Raw genomic sequence first — 20,742 nt, forward strand, 5'->3', positions numbered from 1 at the left:
ATTCGACTCACTTTTCTTAACCATGTAAGCTAAGGTGCAAGTAAATCTGTGTGAATAATACATAAATACTAGTAGCTAAATTAATAGGATATAATTTTTTTGGTATGTCTCAAGAAAATACAGAATGTCTCTAGAAAATAAAACAAATCACTGTTATCGTCTATCTAAATGTCATATCCCATACCAGTTGGTGAACCTGAAGTGAGGGAAAAGTATAACCATCCTAATCAATGGAGGGCTATTCTTGTCCAATAAAGGTTGATGTTGAAATAGTTTATTTCATTCCAAGTTATTAAATATATGTGAATGGAAGGTATTTGTTTTGATATACTAGACTAATAATGTTAACATATAAATGGTGCATCTTTTATTCTTAAAATAAAGCTTCATTAACATCACCTTTGGTCATATTGTTTTAGTCTGTTTGGCTTGAGGCTTAGTGTGACAGTCCTGCATTGATTTACATAGTGAAGACTACTTTTTGCTGCTGCAGGGGACTAAAACTTCATGTTTAAACATAGGCTTTTTGCAAGGAAATAGAAAAAAAAAATGAATAAGTAGATTCCATAGACTTCAAATGACTATTGGATATAAAATACGTTCATATGTATGAAGGTTTTGTCTTTGATTAAACAATGCATATCAAGTGCTCCCTAATTGTCAGAGATCATCATTAAACTGACAGAGATTAAAAACTAATGTTCTTAAACTCCTTTAGGATTAGTAATATTTAACAACTAGCTCTCAGAAAGTGAAACCCAACAGAATTACTCATATGTCTTTTATAAAACTTTTCTTATGAGTAAAACATCTGTATTTAACATTAAATCATGGAAAATTTCAAACTGTGATAAAATAGAATGAATAATATGAAAAACTCAAATTGCAATTACTTGTTAATAACAATGACCAATTCATGGCCAATCTTGTTTCATCTATATCCTCACTCATTTCTCCTTCTCCTGAACTAATTTGAAGCAAGTCTCAGATGTGATGAAATTTTTTTAAATAAATGGCTTAAGTTGAATTATAATTATGGTGAAAAAAAAGACCATTAGACATATAAAAAGTTAAAAGTACCTATATTTATTTAAAAATACATATATTTCACAATAATATCCAGTTGAATTTGTACACTGTTTCCCTTCCTTAGAATTTTAGTTAATTGGGAATAATTAACACTTGTCAATCTACTATAACTCTTTATCATTATTAACTTTATCCCAGCTGCTTATTAATATCATTAGTTGAGAAATATATTGCAAGAAAACCTTTGCCAGAAATTTATTTTTTAAAGTGAATTATGCAACTTTTGAAAATAATTTTTAACCGAGCTTTTTTTTTTTTTTGACATTTTAAAACTGACTCCCTCGGCCAGGTGTGGTGGCTCACGCCTGTAATCCCAGCACTTTGAGGGGGTCGAGGTGGGGCAGATCACTTGAGGTCAGGAGTTCAAGACCAGCCTGGCCAACATGGTGAAACCCTGTTTCTACCAAAAATACAAAAATTAGCCGGGCATTGTGGTGGACATTTGTAACCCCAGCTGCTCTGGAGGCTGAGGCATGAGAATCACTTGAACCTGGGAGGTGGAGGTTGCAGTGAGCCGAGATCATGCCACTACACTCCAGCCTAGGTGACAGAGTGAGATTCTGTCTCGAAAACAAACACCCCCAAAACTGATAACTCAATATTTCTTAATATAAGAGATATGTACTAACATGACAGAATGAAGAAGTGGTACATTAAAGATGGCTTCACATTCTTAAACACTTCTTCCAATAAAAAGTGGGGTCTGTGGCCTCTACTTTTGAATCTATTGAGGGCTCAATGACTAATTAACCAAAAAGAATACAGATAATGTGACACTGTTTCTGGTCTGATTCCACATGGTATTGGCATCTTCTACTTTCTGTCTCTTAGAATACCAACTGTTGCAACTCAGTCACTATCTTGTGAGGAAGTTCAAGCAGCCTCATGAAGGGGCCAATGTGAAGGGGAACCCAATCCCTTTACTAGCCCCAGCTAAGATTCCAGCTGGGCTGACTGCACCAAATTACCTACAATGTGAATGAATTACCCCTTAAATCCAAGTAGAGACACTACATCCCGAAATGAGTAAAGCAGACATGAATGCTCTTGAACTAAAGATTCAGAAGCAAAATAATTGACTTCTATTGTCTTAAGCCACGAAGTTTTGTTTGTTTATTTGAAGCTACTAAGTATTGCATAATCTTAGAGGAATAAATCTCCTTATAATTTACTTAAGATTATAGATATTTTTTAGTGCAGAGCTATCTCTGAGGTTCACTCTTTATTCTCAATTACCATGGTCAGTAGAACATAAAAGTGCTTGTTGAATGATCTATATCTTCCTTGAGGCCTTCACTATTCAAAATACCTTATTCTTTTTCCTGTATAGCCTATATTTCTCTTGCTTTAGTGTTTAACAAAAGTCAAATATGTGGCTGTTATATTTTCAAACTCATATAATATGGTGTCAAGCTCTCCTCTACACAGAATATACAATATTTGAAAATAAAAATCATGTTTTTCATCTCTTGAAGGATGATATTTGTCACATAATCAATGTTTTTTCTTGAATGAATGAATGATTTAAGCACTGCCTTTCTTAAGGCTCTTATTTGGTGAGTCTATAAAGCTTTCTTCCTACCTAAATATAGCTAACTGTCATAACTTTATGAACTCTAATCTGTCTTTTTCAAATGCAATCACTTATGAGTAGATTATAATGAAAATGATTCCTTTTTGTACAAATGATATATATTGAAATAAAAACTAGTAGGGCACCTGCAGGACAGAATTCCCTTTCCTGAGGACAATAATACAAATCAATCCTATATTTCAGTGTTTTCTAAGAAAAACTATAACAGCAGTGAGTTCAGGAGAGACATAACTTCCAATTTTTATCTCCCTAGTTGCTTCCACATAACTACCAGTAGCTAGGAGCTAATAGCCTGAAATAAAAAAAATAGTATATATGGTAGAATCCAGACAGAACATCTGAGACAACTTCATTATTTTAACAGAAAATTTTATATATATATAAATATATATAAATATATATATATATAAATATATATATATATATATATATATATATTTGGAGAAGTGAAAAGAAAAAAAAAGAGAGAGAGAGAGAGAGAGAGAACACACAGATAGTAACTGCAGGACTCAGCTACTACCACTAGGGTGGGAAGTAGTTGGAATTATTAAACCTTGACAAATTGGAGTAGGGGCCTGTGGAACTCAGGGCTGGATCTCTGAAAAAAAGGCTCAGCTTGTTCTTCTGAGGGGAAATATGGAGACTTATTCTAAAAATATAGGAGAAACTCGAATCGGAACCAACTGCCACTGTAGGAACGAACTGCCACTGTCATGGTAAAGAAATGTTGCTGGTTTTCACAGAAAATAGATGTTTTTTTCTTTCTCTTGTAACATTTAGGTTTCCTTCAAGTGCTCTTTCTTGAGTCTAAAGGAGCATGAATAAAGTAGCTAGAGAAGTAGAAATGTGTTTTACAGCACCGCCGCCCTAGCCTCACCTCATGCAGCAGAGTAGAGAAGGGATGTTTCAAAGCTGAGGGAAAAGAGCTTAAAAAACAAGCCAAATGAGTTAGCAATAAAAATCACGACATCGTTTTGTCCTCTTTACATTTTCATTTATCAGGGTCTCATTCTACATTTCTAGTCATTTAATGCACCTCCTTCAGAAGAAAGATTCTCATACAGGAAGGGAGTTGAATATTATTTTCCCATAAACAAAGAAAGAAGTCTGAATTACAGATTTAATGAGTAATTATTCAGTTATTCTATCTAGATTTGGCAAAATTCAATAAACTTGGAGTAAATTAATAAGAAATTTGGATGCAGAAATACAGATGAAACCACCTTTGCAAAAATTATAACAGAAAATTATTATGTGAAAGAGATCTCACCTCACTGACTCCATCTTGCTTCTAACCTCCAAGGTGTCCTTATCCATTCCTGGGCATAGATGAAATTAACTTTGGGAGGAACCTAGTTTATAGTTTAATTCTGAAACAAGAACAATAACAGCCATTTCCCGAAACAAACCTTTTTCTTGTCTGGGAAACAGGCTGCCTTTTCAGGACTAAGAAATTAGACACAAAATTAGAAATTATGGTTTAGGAGTAACTGCTATAAAACTTGCAATGAGTTTTTGAGATATTTTGCAGACTGTGTTCTGATGCACCAGCTGATGCCACCCCGATTGATAAACTGGCTCATCTGGTCTTGTGGCTCCCACCCAGGAACTAACTAACTGCAAAAGACAGCTTCAACTCTCTGTGATTTTATCTCTGACTCAATAATCACCACTCCCCACTTTCTGTCCCCCTGCCACCCAAATTATCCTTAAGAAAGTGTCTCTATCTCCTCTATCTTCCTACCTATAGCCATCTTTATACTTATATCGATTAAATTTGTGTACAATAACTCTTCATGTCCTTTGAGGACTTTTCTGTAATTATAGTGAACTATCATAAATTCAGAAAATAATTATTTGTATTTCCTAATTACATTTTCTAGGAAATTGACCATATCATACAGCATAGTCCTTAGATGCTGCTTATTCTGGTCTGGATAGTGGCTCAGGGAATAAGAGTTTGACTGGCAGGTAGTGCTAAAGCAACCTAGGTTTAAAGCAGCACATAATCTGCTTTGTAACATAATTCACTGTTTCCATTACCACCCATGAGTTTAGTTTGTCATTTGAAAAAATTGTTGCTATCCTTACTAATGTTTTTCTTAGTGTACGTTAATACCTTTCCTTATCTTAATTTTCCCCCCTACAAATATTAAAATAATAATAAATCTGTCTCTCACTTAGTTATTTTTCTGGGTCATATATACTTTGGAGTCTAGTGTCCACCCCAAATGTGTAAAACAAGTAGAGTATCCCTTCTCTACTACATATTATAATTTTAGTCTATAAAGCAATTGTTGTGGTTTGAGTATGTCCATTTCAAACTTCAGGTATTGTCAATGTGATTGCATTAAGAAGTGAGATGCCGAGCAGTAATTAGACCAGGAGGGCTTCTCCCTCGTGAATGTGCTGAAGGCCCTTTTTAGAGAGGCTGCAGGCCACATTCAGTTAGCTTACCAGTCTGCCTTCCTTGGAAGCAGATAGCAGCCCTTACCAGACAACAGAACCTACCGGCACCTTGATCTTGGAGTTTTCAGCCTTCACTCTATGAAAAATACATTTCTGCTCTTTATGAATTACCCAGTCTCAGGTGTTCTGTTACAGTGGCAAAAACAGACTCAAATGGCACCCAAATACTGTTTATGTTCTTTTGTGTTCAATTGTCTTGGTACTTTGACAAGAGAGAGTAATTATTGTATCAGAAAAGTAGTGTTTTTCAACTTCAATACTTAGCCAATAGAAGTCCCCAACTTTATACAGCAGGTACTCAAATAACATTATTTCATTCAATGTCATTCTGTTATAACATTGATGAGGAAATAATTAATTCCTGGCTGAGGCTACTGTCTGAATAGAATGTGCATATTCTCCGCATGTCTACATGGGTTTTTCCAGGTACTCCAGTTTCCTCTTACATCCCAAGGTACACACATTGGGTGAATTTGTGTGTCTAGATTGTCCCATCTGAGTGCCTGTAGGTGTACGTGTGAGTGCACCCCAAGATGAGTCAGTATCTGGTCCAGAGCTGGTGCCTGCCTGCCTTGTATCCCAAGCTGCCTAGATGGGCTTAGGTGACCCTCAACCATGAACCGGAGTAACTGGGAAAGTAATTATTATACTTGTTTTTATTAATCTTTCTTAAATGTATGTATACCTTACATTTGTTTCAATGTTTAATATTAAAAGTGTTTTGGGTCATTTTTTAGGGTTTGATGATATTTTTGTGACCCAAATATGACATGAGAACATAACTCTGGTTTACACCAATTGGCTTATGGTAAACTAGATTTTATTATAGTTTCCAAGAACCTATCAACAATGTTAAGTGAGGAATTACTGGATTTATAATTTTAATTTGGGGAAATTCATTGTGTTAAATAATGAAGCATCATTCATAAATTTAGGCCAATTTTGCCTATTAGTTTGGTATTTACAAAAAAGTATATAAAAGTATATCTATTATGCACAAAATGCTCCATTGCTTATCTTATTTGCATCTGAAATATTAAGATATTTCAGAAATATGAAACTCCAAAACATTAGTTACTCCAATGAGGGAGATAAGAAAGAACCCTGAACAGGCTTTTTTTTTTTTTTGCTTTCAAGTTTATTTTTTAAATGAAAACACAACTAAACATTTGAAACACACAAAAAAATAAGAGACAGAAAAAAGAAAATGAGGCAAAGGAGAAAAAAAGGAAAGGTAAGAAAAAAATAGAAATAAAAAATAAGAAGACATTGGAAGAAGAAGAGGGAGAAGAGGTAGGGAAGGAAGAAAATTATGAGGGATTATAACGAAAATTTTATTTAAATATTGTCTAAGTTTATATGTGCCTCACTACTAAATAGAAACTTTAGAGAGTCATAGGAAACCCACTGGCTTAGAGGTAGATGTACTTCTTTTTTTATTACTGAATTTTCTAATTTTCTTAATCAGCATGTAATTTTTTGTGCATAAAGCCATTCTGGTATTTTAAAGAGCTTTATATAAGTATTTCTATTTTTTCCAGATTCTAAAATTTTACAAAAGCCTAGATTTTGCCACTTTTAAAACACTCAACACATTGTAAGTTAATGCACCATTTTCTTGTTAAAATCAGCCTTGCATAAAATGATCTGTAGCTGAACAGGAGCAATAGCAAAGGTGTGAACTACTTCAAGGAAGCGCTAACTTCAGAGCCCAAATGAGAACATTTAAATGCTAAAATTTTTAGCAACAGCAAACAGATGTTTCTGCAAAATATCTTTTTTTTTTTCCTGTTTTCCAAACTCCTTTTTCTCCATACATTTACTTTTTCATTCTTCAAGCTTGGACTTTTCTGCCACTTTACCAATTTTCAGTGCCCATTCATCCTTGAAATGTTTCATTTTAACTTCTCCATCTCTCTTCCTCTGCAGTAATTGCAATGTAAGTTGGGTATATGGTTCTGCTCTAAAAAATGAATTCAGTATTAGTGACATGTACCAGGCTGATGGCACTGCAAACCGAAGGCCATTGTTTTAATCACAGCAACTCACACATCAAACAACACATATCACAGTTGCCTGAACAACTATTCTCAATTCTCAATGATTAAACCTTTGGCATAAAACATAGTGTTAATTTTTAAAATGACTGCATGATATGGGTATATGCTTGACAATACATATTGTATTGATGATGACAATCAAATAGTCAATAGACACTATTGAATTTGAATGGCTCACAAAGGCAGAAATCTACCTATTAATTGTAAATTCCAATAAAATTTGTGATTGCACAGAAATTAACTCTCAAAAAGAGCACAAACACGTTTCAAAGACAACTTAGATGATTCTAATATCATCATTAGCAAATTATATACTCTATAGCAAACACAAAGCTCTAGTAATGTATCTCTTTAAATATAAATGGAAATAAAATTATCCTTTCTCATCCATAAGTGATTATTTGTATTGACAATTTGCCAACTCCAGGATAGCTTTGCTACTGTCTAAAATATCACCTCATCCCCACAAACATCAACTGATGGTGGTTTCATGAAGTTAATAGAACAAAAACGGGCCTAAGTCTCAGGACGCCTGGATTTAAGTAAGGCACATCTTCTAAGTGAACTAAGTGTATGAACTTGTACACATTTCTAAAGTTTTCTGGGCATTACTTCAGCCAACTGTAAAAGAGTGGTAAATAATCACAAAGATGCCATGCTCTCCTAATATTCTCTGACTAAAATGGCCATGGGCTTTTGTATCTGTAGCAAAATCCCCATGGATAATTAGAGAAATCTTGATAGTCTGTCTCAATATATCTTTAAAAGAATATGACCCTTTGTGAGTAGTTAGAATGAGGAACTTTCTCTATGTTGTCATTTGATATAGCCCTGAACTGAGTCTCTTTCTAAATTATGATCACATCATAAAACTTCACCCCACCATTAGAGTTTACTTTGTACTTTAATGTGTTTTGCATATCAAGATTCTCCTTAGAAAGTAAATTACCTTAGGACACATCATACTTTATGTCTGCCAATAGCGAATATAGGAATGCAGATTGGTTTTTAATCAAAACTTGCAAGATAGAACATAATATATACATAGAGCTAGAGCCTTGCCTTTAAGGAAGGGAAGGGGATCAAAGAAGGAAAGAACAATTCCTAGCTGCTAACTCAAGTGTTTGGTGGACTAAATAGATTACATTTATCAAGGATTAATGTGGTTATGAGATAACTGGAATTTTAATTATGTGAGGTAAACAATGACTGAAGGGAGATTTAATTTGAAGGCAAAAAATAGTAGAGAATGGAGCTTGATATCATTAAATATTAGAATAACTATCATGAGATTGAGGGATTAATATCTAAGGATTATAATCGATACAAATGGGTAGAAATTACAGGAGGGAATTACAATGAAATGTTGACATAAACTTCTTTATAGTTATTTGAAGACAGAATCGTGTTTATAAAGATAGCAGTGTCTTCATTCTTAGAAATTTTATATAAAGTTTGAAAAGTCATTGTCAGAATTTTTTGTAGACAAGATGCTTGCCTGAAATGAGCATTTAGATTAATATTCCATAAAAATAGTTTTTAACCTGGATCAAACTAATCATAACCCTTATTGGAATATGATGTGGTAATTATAATTTAACATACTTTTACCTTTAATTTATAGTATTTTTTGCTAAACCATATCTCATAAATGAATTCCCAGCTTACCTATATGAAATATTGACTTTACCTTTATAGAAAGTTAAATTTAGTACAACCTTTGTCAGGAAAGCAATGTTCCTATTATAAATACATATGAACTTCACTTGAATTATAGCAATTAATTATTTTAACAAACATGAGGGTGTACTATCATTGTTATTTTACAGATGAGAAAATATAGCATCAAAATTGAAATAACTTATCCAAGACTACAAATTTAGAAAACAGTTGTGGCCCAGTCTTTTATAACTTTAGAATCTTTGTCTGAAAATTCTTACCATTTCTTTCCTTATGATGTCAAATATGCATGGTGTTTCTTGAGCAAACTTTCAAGCGAAGATCTTTAAAAATAGAAGAGACAACAAGCTATCTAAATGATTCAGTTACTTTTTTATATAAAAACACTGGGGTGGATAAATTATCCCTGAAATTTCTTTCTGCCTTTATGATAGTGAGATAAACTGAAAAAAAATTAAATACAATGAAGAAATCTGCACACTGTTATTAGATGAAAAGATTCTTGCAGTAACTTGTTATAGAAGCCTGTGAAAAGCAGAATTGATTTTTATCAGTCTGATATTGCTCAGAGGAAATAGTCACTGCTTAACAGAGAAGAATGAGCTAAATTGCCTCTAAGCTGCCTTCATCTATATGAATATAGAAGCCAAATTTTAACTACTTTTCCTGGAAAAGATACATATGATGAACATTAAAATAAAATACACATGGTCTTTTGAGAAATTTAACAATTTTCTTCAAGCCAGCAACTCTGCCAATTTGCTAAGAAACAAGAATTTTAAGAAATGTTAAGTTCTAAATACAAGGCTATGAGAAAAAGTCTAGCATTACCATACATATCTCAAGATGGTTTTGGATTGAGTATTTTAATTTTTTGAAATAGCCAACAGCTTGTTGGGAGATAACCTAAATTAAGAGTTGCTGCCATGAGAATAATTGCATTTTCCCACTCACTGACATTGTCTAACATTAAATCTGCATTCATTATGGACCAGTGAGATATGCAGTTTTAGTTATTTTTTTTCTGGTTATAGAAAAATAGTAGAAACTATTAAATATAGACAGAAAAATTATACGCTCAATGGATTGAAGCACTAATAAATCATAGAGTAACAGTGTAGGCCTAGTCTTACCCACTTTTCAAATTTTTTTGTTCTTTTACTAGTAGCTATTTCATATAAACCTTATGCTGTAATCACATTGAATAGAGTTTGGGGGACTATTGGATTAACTCAAGCTGTCTTTTCCAAAAAGTAAAACATAAAAATGCAGTGTCCACGGGCTTTAGTAATTATGTGATCAGATTCCACAAGTGAGGCCACTGAATTTCTCTTTCAATTTTCTTTGGTTTTCCTTTATATTATTGGAGAAAGTTTATATTGGCTTATAAATATGATTTGCAGGCACTGCAAAGCTCTTCAGTTTATTAAGGCTTTCTGGTAAAATGCTCATGACTGACACTGGAAACCCGTCATGTTGCTTCTTTTTGCTACCCGAGTTCATGGAGATGTTCTGAGAGCATGGCATATACTTTCTGAACATTTCTAAGTGAAAGCTGACTAAGCACCCTGAAGAAATACTTCCAAAATATTATTTTTGTATGCTCTTCTTTCCTCCATTACTTTGTTTTGCATCTTAGAAATAGAACCAGTAAGTTGAAGCAGGAGAAAAAAATTGGAGATAAGGATTTATATCACTCCTCTTCAAACTATGTAATGTGAATATTTAATATTTTCAGAATTCCTTAAAGTTAGAAAAAAAATAACTGGACAATCACATTATTGAAAAATCAGATAACTTCTTCCATCCTGCTTTAGTCACATTCAGTAAAAACTGAATACCTTCTTTTTCAAAATCTGCAGTTTGAGCTGAGATATTAATTCATTTAGGGGTCAAGGCTTCAGTGAGCCATGATCATGCCACTGCACTCCAACCTGGTCAACAGAGCAAGACCCTGTCTCAAAAAATGAATAAAATATAAAAATAAATAAATAAATATAAACAACGTTTTAATATATAATACATGTTTGAATGTACCTTAGTGTTTTTCTTAGAATAAATATCAAAAGATAATGCACGGTCTACAAATACACGACTTAATGATTGCAGATAATGATAGTAATATCTTGATGGAGAAGAAATCAGATTTTCTTTAAGCTTAACATTTAAAAAACACAATTGTCCACCTAAAATTTAGAGAAAATAGAAACACTAGCTAAATGTATACCATTAGAAGCTAAAGTCGCTCTTTGGCTACTTAAAACAATGCCATAGATTCCAATAGCTGGACACATGTCAACAGAGACAAGGAGCAGTTGAGAATAGATGAGTCTCTCTATCTAGTCGTTTAGCATGTTAGATGAGAGCCACTTCATTGTGGGAGAACATCTCTTGTTTATGTCATTCCTTCCTTCCTTTCTCCCTCAGTACCTTTCTCCCTTCCTTCTTTCCTTCCTTCCTTTTCTTCTTCATTGATGATAGCTATTTTATTACTAGGCCTTATACTAAGAAGCAAGATACAGTGGCAAATGCAATAGTCGTGACTCTGTTCTTCATAGAATTTAGAGTCTAAAGTGGGAGGCAGACAGCTATCAAATTTGCATACAAAAAACTCTACAATTTTGTACATTGTAAATTATATAATATTATGGTAAGTAGGATGGAGCCAATGGCCAAATTTTTGAAATAGATTAATAGTAATAGCAAATACAGTAACAGCATTAGACAGGGTTAAGAAGGCTTCTCTAAGAAAGTAGCACTTAAATTGATACTTGAATAATGGTGAATAGACATCCATAAAAAAGAATGGGGGTATGGGGGAGAATGATTCATGCAAGAGAACAGCATAAACAATCAGAATCAAATACTCCAGTATGTGAAAGATGAGCAGTGTGGATAGATGGTTGTAAGTAGAAGAGTGAATTGGCTTGAAGTTGCAGAAATAGGCATAGGCCATATCAGGCAAGTCTTGCAATCTAAATTAAAGCATTTGAATTCTTGTCTAAGTGCAATGGAGAACAACTGAAATGCTAGGAAAAGGAGTTATAAGATCTATTTTATATTCATTTTAAATATCAATAAGTTTTGTATGGAAAGTGAGCAAGAATGAAAGGGAGAGACTAATTAGTGGCCTATTCAACTCATCCAGGTCGGTATGGGTGGCCAGGACTAGTAAAGCAGAGAGCTAGGAAATTGTGAAGAATGCAAGATCCATCTTAGAGGCACTTTGGCAGGATTAGTGATAAATGATATGGGTGTTTTTTTAAGAAGAAAGAGTAGATTCTTCAGTATGTAGATTGTGTAACTCAGCAAAGCCATTCACTAAAATGAGGATGCCTGGTTGGGAGAAAGGCAAGTTGAACAGGGAAAATTAAAAATTTGTTGTTGAGTATGTCAAATTTTAACTTAGTTTTTTTGTTTCTTGGATTGTCTATACATTAAAAGGGAGACTTACATTGATCATATGCGTTTAATTGGAATATAGTCTTGGGAAGGAAATGTTACTCTGTTAGCTTTCTTGGGCTGCCATAATAAATTACTATAAACTGGGGGACTCCAAAGAAACAGAAATTTATTCCTTCCCATCTTTGGAGGCTACATGTCCAAATTCAAGGAATTGGCAAGGCCTTGCTTCCTCTGAAGCCTCAAGTAGAGAATCCTTGCTTGTTTCTTCCAGCTTCTGGCAGCACTAGATGTCCCTTGGTTTGTGGCAGCATAACTACAATTTATTCCTACATTCTTACATGGTCTGTGTGTTTCTGTGTCTTCATGTGACATTCTGCTCTATGTGTGTGTTTTTCTTTCCTTTTCTTGTAAAGACAGCACTAATATTGGATTAAGAGCCCACCTTACTCCAGTATGACCCCATCTTAACTATTAACATTGGCAGTGACACTACAGTGATGTTTCACTTAGTGATAGGGATACATTCTTAGAAATGCATTATTAGGTGATTTTTGTCATTGTGTGAACATGTTAAGTTCAGTATACAGTAACAGCATTAGATAGGGTAGTTAAAGAAGGCTTCTCTAAGAAAGTAGCACTTAAATTGATACTTGAATAATGATGATGAGATATCCATGAAAAAGAATGATTGTGGGTATAGAGGAGAATGATTCACACAAGAGAACAGCATAATCAAACAGAATCAAATACTCCAATATGTGAAAGATGAGCAGTGTGGATGGATGGTAGTAAGTAGAAGAGTGAATTGGCTCTTCTACAGTGTAGTAGACTATAACGTCTATGTAGAGTATACTTACATAGATGGTATAGTCTACTGCACACCTAGGCTGTATGGTATAGCCTATTGCTCCCAGGCTACAAACTTGTACAGCATGTTATTGTGCTGAATTCTGTAAGCAATTGTAGCACAATGGTATTTGTGTCTCTAAATATAGGAAACATACAGTAAAAGCATGGTATTATAATCTTAATGGACCACTGTTCTATATGAGATCTGTCATTGACCAAAATGTTGTTATGTGGTACACAATTTTATTTCCAAATAAGGCCACATTCTGAGATACTGAGAGTCAGGGCTTCAACATACTTTTCTGTGAGACACAATTCAACTCGTAATAGAGCCACCTATCAAGAGAGCACAGAGAGAAAAGAAACAAAGCTTGGAAATGCACATTTGTGGAATTTCAATGTGTAGATTTCTTTTGGTGGAGACACCGATAAATGTTGTGGAGTGTTAGCTAGAAGGAAGTCAGCCTGTATTTCCACCACATTAAAATAAGAGAATGATTTAAGGTAGGAATGGTAAAGAGCTTCAAGTCTATTGCAAGGAGTAACAGGAAGGCAGAAATAGTCCTTAGCAAGAAATGTAACTCAACACTATTCAATAAAGCAAGAAAATGTGAAGTATTTTCAAAAGATTAACAAAAAAACTATTATTAAAAATATTGTTATGTAATTTAGGTGTTGGTGTGCTCTGGACACTCAATAATGAATAACAGCCAATTTCTAAGATTAAAGGGATCCTCTCTGGCTAATTAGCCATCTGTTTTCTATGTATATGTTAGAATGGGGAAAGCCTCCATCAATCTCACTCTGGAAGGAAATAAATTTGAACTTTGATTTTACGTTATGAACAAAAATAAATTCTATCATCCCTAGTCACATAAATGTAGAAAATAAAGCAAATAAAAATGTGAAAATATAATATAGAAGCTTAACTTTATAATCTAAAGATTGAGGATTTAAAAAAATACAGAAATGTTGAAAATTATTTCAGAAAATATAAAAACATTTGAATATGTAAAAAGTATCCAAAATATGGCAAGAGATGTAAACAGCATCAAGAGTCAAAAAATTGGCCTTAGTATTTCTAATGCTAAAACTTACAATACATAAGAATTTCTACTAAACTAATTTTACAATGATAAAAAATGAAGGCTTAGAGCAGGAGTGGTATAAGGCGGAGAAAACAAGACAAATATGTATATTTTAAAAGTAATATCACATTATTTTATTTAAGTAAAAGCATGTGTGTAGCACACATGCATATATATCTATAGAAAGAGAAACAGACAATTATAGTCTATGAATAGTACTTAATTTAGGGCGATAAGAACTTAACAAGTTTATTTTCTTTAACATATCAATATATGCAATTTGAAAATAAAGCAGAGAAAAGCAATACATGTTTTGTGGTGAAAAACTGAGCAGATCCAGCTTTTCCAGGTATTTTGCGGGGTGTTCAGTTCCCTCTATCTTGTACTAGTGTTTATTCAATCTGCTAAACATTCATGACCCTTGTCTGAGCTAGGGTTTAAAAATGAAAACTATACTTGCTCTTATGGGACTTGTATTAGAATGGATAGAATAGATCTGAAAACAAATGCATTATTTTCTACTGCAATAAGCACCATAGGCCGGGCGCGGTGGCTCACACCTGTAATCTCAGCACTTTGGGAGGCCGAGGCGGGCGGATCACCTAAGGTCAGGAGATCGAGACCATCCTGGCTAACATGGCGAAACCCCCTCTCTACTAAAAATACAAAAAATTAGCTGGGTGTGGTGGCGGGCGCTTGTAGTCCCAGCAACTCGGGAGGCTGAGGCAGGAGAATGGCATGAACCCAGGAGGTGGGGCTTGCAGTGAGCCGAGATCATGCCACTGCACTCCAGCCTGGGTGACAGAGCGAAACTCCATCTCAAAAAAAAAAAAAAAAAAAAAAAAATAAGCACTATAATGTGAATCAAGAACTTTACAGATAAAGATTTTTTTATAACTCTCTTTTCTTTTGTCAACTCACACATATTTTGGCCCTAGACAATTTTTATTTTTAAACTGCAAATCTTGTCTTAAAGTTAATAAAACAGGGAAATGTACAGGATATTTAAAGGTTGGATTAATAAATGAAAGCAGTAATAAAAATTAACTCTCCTAAACATGTGAATAAAACATGGAGATCACAAAAACGTATGTATTTTAATTAATATATGCATTTTTCACTGCATTAAAAATGTAACTCCATGTTTCTCATGATAGTTCATAAATATGGCTCAATTTAGTAATGATAAGATGTAACTCATTATAAGACAGGTCAATGCAATGTTCTATTGAACCCAAGTTACAGTGTATGTCATTTATGTGCCTTGTTTGGGAGAGGAATAACTCAAAATGAAGCAAATTGGGTGATTTCTCTAGCTCTCCAAAACTACCAAATGAAGAACAATATTCTACAGCATTGCTTTCTCTGTATTATATGCAATGAAATAAGCAGAAAATTAATAAAAAACCATGACAAATATGGTTTCACATTTATTCAGTATAGTTGTAAAATACTCCACAAGAAGATCTATAGAACTGAGGAAGTGGAAAATATTCTCCCATCACGTTCTTGCACTTTCTACATAAAGCTGGTTTGAAGGAGGAATTGCTCAGTAAATAGTTTCTACAGAAGCAGTTTAACCAGTTTCCTAGGGAGCATAGTTGCTTAGGAAACTCAGATATACTATGGCACACAGGCTGTGACTAGACACCTGCTGGTGTACACAGCTTTGCCCTGCCATTTTTATCCATTTCTTCTCTCTCTCCTGGCTGTGCTCTCATATGGCAGAAGTGCAAAGTTGGGAAACCAGTGCAGTTCTTGGCGCTGGGTGGAGGAAATAAAATTGCTCATCGGTTTACTATAAAGACCACCTTTGGTAGATAAATTTGTTTTTGAGAGCAGATTAGGCAACATGTTTTCTACCCTGCAAACACTTTCCATTGATCATTGGGATAATCTCTGAGGATTTACCATAATTATATTCTTTGGAAGCCCTGGCACATTAAGAAATGGTAATTGAATTTCATGAGAGCCATTTTCAAATCTCTGCTCATTTGAGAAAATAAAATCAAGGACATAGGTATATAAGGTATACTATAAACCTCAGGCTAGTCAACTAAAAAAGAATCATGTGTTTCCTTCGAAATATATAATTCATAAATATAAAATATATGTCAGGGTATCCCTTTGAGATATTTCAGCCAATAAATAATTCTGGTGTTAAATAACTTTTTATTTTTATATAAAATAAATATTGCTTAAACATCAAGTTTTATATGTTTTTATCCTTCTATCTATATAATTAAATGGGCTTTATAATGGCTTTTGTAGATTGGCACCTCATTTTTGGTTGATATCCCTTTAAAATGTGAAATAATGATGGTAATGTGGGAATGCGTGCTGGAAACACGACTTGTGGTCTCTGACACCAGGCTGCCACATTTAGCAGCTGTTCAGTAAACATGAGGAACTAAGCAACAGAACACAAGCCACTGGACTGGGGACCCCTAGATGACACAGCATTATAAAAAGAGACAAAAAAATAAACTTTTCAATTAACCAAGGGAAATCCCTTAGGTCTGAGGCTCAGCATTATCCATGGCTTCTGCATTCTGTCTGTGAAACTTTTAGAGACAGGCAATCACAACTTTGTCTGGCAAATGTTCTATGGTAGCAGATTATAGTAAAATTAGTGATATTTTAGCAGTCAACAATCTCAGATATTGAGAGAGTAGAAGAGAGAGAAAGAGTGGCCTAAAAACTGAGTTCACATTACTATCGAGTTGAAGTGGAGTTTAAATAGTTTTACTTAATGTTTAAATTTCCAATTAATTTTGTGTGCTTTGAAAGTTAATGGAATCCTGAGACCCTATTGTTACCACACTTCTTGCTTAGGATCCCATCAAACTTCTGATTTGCGTCTTCTTTTTATGTCAAGGTTTCCCTGCACATAAAACACTCATGGGCATTTCCATCTTTCTAAAAAAAAAAAAAAAAAGCAAAGGTCTTACAGTGGCCTACATGCCCCTCGGCAGTTCTGGCCTCTCTTTCCCACCTCCCCTTTGCACCCTGCCCTGGCCTCTGCACTCTTTCCTTGTGTGCTCTGCATGTTCCTGCCTCAGATCCTTTGCCTTTTTATTCTTTCTGTCTTCAAAACTCATCCCCAAATAGTTGATGGTTCACTTCCTCAGTTCCTTCAGGATGCTGTTGAAATGTCATCTTCTTAAGAATGCCATTTTTTATTCCCTTGTCTAGATGCCAGGCCTCAGCCCTTTTTATCCCTTTTATCTCCCTTTACCTTTCGAATCATTTTCTTCTTAGCATGCATCATTACATGACATACACACTTATTATTTTGTTCAATTTACCAAACAGAATATAAGTTGCAAGAAGTCAGAGGCTCTTTATCTTATTCACTGCTGTACTCTAAACATCCAGAAAACTTCCTGGAACCTAGCAGATGATCAAAATATTAGTGATTTGGATGAATGAAGAGTAACAAACAAGATATTGTTCATAATCATCTGGAGTTACCTTAGATAACCTACTTACTTTCTCAGATTTTCTTGTTGTCTCTTTTCATGAAAGAGAGCAGAGAACCGACTTCAAAGTATTCCTCAATAACAGATATTCATCTTTCAAGTGACGCCCCCATTGTATTAAAAAAGACAGTTTATCGATCCTTCTTAAGGACTTTAAAATTAAACATATGCAACTCTTTGTCTTATTAATTGACATTGAGGCCGTAAGGGAAAAAAGTGCTGAAAATAACCAAAGCACGCTAATCTATGTGTAATAGTCTATGCTATGGGACACGGTCTGCTTTGGTTGTTTGCTACTTTTAAAAATCAGGTGTTAGAAATAAATATATTACTGTTGTAATGATTTAAACAATACTAAGTATGAGGTGGGGGGCGCACGATAAGGTTTCTTGTCTTAGCTTGAATTTCCTCAAACACAGACTTGAGATGAGGCATTGTGTGCAAATAGTTTGAGAAGGGATGCCAGGGTGCAGGAGGGAAGAACTAAGGAGAGTGAGGCAGGGAGGAAGGAAACAATACCAACATGCATTTTTGAGTTTATTGTTATGGGCAACAGATGCTTCTAGGAAGCATATAGGATGCTTTTCAAGGTTGTCCAATCCAATAATTTATCCATTAGCTTTCACTTCAATTGATCAAAAATTGCTTCTTCAGAGTATTTATTCCTGTCTTTTTGAGTTGCACTTTCTGTGGCCCCTTCCTGCTTTGTCCTTGGCAGAAATCATGGGGGAGAGATGGAGGATGGACAGACAGCTGAGATATTAGTAATAAAGGGATGAAAAGCACACCCTGAACTCAATCCATATGCACCCTGCATTAAGTCTTCTCAGTTACTTAGTCTTCATGGTATCTACAAATGACATAATAGGCAGTGGTCAGCGAAATAAGCTACAGAAGCTACAATCATCTTTACTCCAACTAGCCCCCAGGTTGTTAGTGATATTTTTCATCTCACATTTCTACCACCAATTCTAGATATGCCAGCCCTTCAAGCAGCATTTCATCTGGTCTTCGTTGCTTGCCTGATGGAGTGACCCAGACCTTCATCTCTGAGAAGTCCAAGCCCTTGAGATCCTTAACCCTAACTTCAATTGCTCCAGTTGTTTTTTCCCCATTATGCTAGGCATGGAAGACCACCAGAGGCCCAAGAGGATGTTCCGATATCAACACATACTCCCTGCCACCATTATGTAATAGAGAACCCTGTTCTACTGTGTTCCCTACTACAAATATTCTCACCTCTCATGCCTCAGAAACCAAGACACCTAATCCATCAGAGCCTAAGATTTCAGAAGAAGGAAGCATAAATTCTTCACAGGTGACTGGCAGTGGTGGTGAGAAACGCGTCTTCTTTCCTCAGTGAACTTGTATGTTCTACCATTCGATTCAAATTTCATATTTCAAGAAATCATTTCAATGCATACACTGTATTCTTGCAGACAACACTGCAACCCTGAGGACTGTTTTGTTGGACATGGTACCATAGTTGAGTCTTTAATAAGACGTCCCATTATACCATTAGCCTGATAATTCTGGATAATATGACATGGGATAGAATCAGTGGATCTCATAGTCATGTTCTTATTGTCACCCTGTCTTTTATATAAAATGGATCTTTTAAACTGAAATGTTGTCACATGTTATAAATCTTAGATGTTGGTGTTGTCAGTAAAACTATGGGCAAGGAAGGAAAATCAGTAATAAAGTAAGAGCTAATTCTGTTTGGGATGAAATGCTTCCCTCCAGGATACAAGGACTGGAAATAATTACCTTCTCATGAGCAACTGAATTAGTCTCCTTGGAGCCATTAGCACCATTTCATGGGCTCAGCATTGATATCTGTTTTGTAAACTTTAGACTTTCAAACATGAGTAGAAGGTAGATCTCGTTTTTCGAAAAGAAGCTTAAATCACTGGACCCGTGCACAGCTTTTCTTTCTACTGCCACACTCATTGTATTCATGGCTTCTTCCACAAAAACTGGTAGTGAAGGACATAAGATGGCTGATGCCCACTTAATGGGCCATCCTGTCTATATGGTGTTTTGTGTATGTGTTTTTTTTAGATGAAGTCTTGCTCTTGTTCCCTGGAATGGAGTGCAATGGTGCGATCTCGACTCACTGCAACCTCCACCTCCCGAGTTTAAGTGATTCTCCTGCCTCAGCCTCCTGAGTAGCTGGGATTACAGGTGCTTGCCACCACACCTGGCTAATTTTTGTATTTTTAGTAGAGACAGGGTTTCACCATGATGGCCAGGCTGGTCTCGTACTCCTGACCTCAGGTGATCCACCCACCTCAGCCTCCCAAAGTGCTGTGATTACAGGTGTGAGCCACCACGCCCTGCCAGTCTATATGGTTTTTGAACATGTCCTTTGTGATGTATAGACTGTAGTGGCCATTAACCTGAGGCACAAAAATGTTTTTTTTTTTTTCTTTTTTGAGATGGAGTTTTGCTCTGCTTCCTAGGCTGATGTGCAGTGGCGCAATCTTGGCTCACTGCAACCTCTGCCTCCTAGGTTCGAGCAATTCTCCTGCCTCAGCCTCCCATGTACCATGTAGCTGTGACTACAGGCATGTGCCACTACGTCTGGCTAATTTTTGTATTTTTAGTAGAGACAAGGTCTTGCCATGTTGGCCAGGCTTGTCTTGAACTTGTGACCTCAGGTGATCCGCACTCCCCTCGGCCTCCCAAAGTGTTAGAATTACAGGCATGAGCCACTGCTTCCAGCCTTGAGGCACAAAAATCTTCACCAGCATAAATCTGAGTACCGCTCCTCCAGGCATCTTTGATTCTGAACTCCTCATCTCATTCCTCTCAAGGCCCTCACCAACTGGCTAGACAATTGAGTGACCAAGTTACTCCTCCAAGGTCTGCTCACAATGAGGATTCCCCTTGACACCAGCCTTTAGTGTCACTTCTTGTTGTGTGTTGAATTGTGTCTCCCCAAATTATTAGGTTGGTGCAAAAGTTATTGCAGTTTTTTCAATTACTTTCAATGGCAAAAAACACAATTACTTTTGCACCAA

The 20,742-nt window shown here is 35.2% G+C and overlaps 1 long non-coding RNA gene across 1 annotated transcript; it reads right to left on the minus strand.

The window, feature by feature from the left end:
* Positions 1–6,750: 6,750 nt before the first annotated feature.
* LOC129463930 (uncharacterized) lies at positions 6,751–18,869 on the minus strand. The gene is made up of 3 exons (XR_008651349.2): positions 18,672–18,869; positions 9,153–9,215; positions 6,751–7,115 (listed from the first exon to the last, which is right to left on the minus strand). It is a non-coding gene; the product is annotated as an uncharacterized lncRNA (long non-coding RNA).
* Between the last annotated feature and the right edge of the window lie 1,873 nt (positions 18,870–20,742).

Source organism: Symphalangus syndactylus, chromosome 15 (assembly GCF_028878055.3).
Source record: "Symphalangus syndactylus isolate Jambi chromosome 15, NHGRI_mSymSyn1-v2.1_pri, whole genome shotgun sequence".
In the NCBI taxonomy this organism is placed as follows: Eukaryota; Metazoa; Chordata; class Mammalia; order Primates; family Hylobatidae; genus Symphalangus; species Symphalangus syndactylus.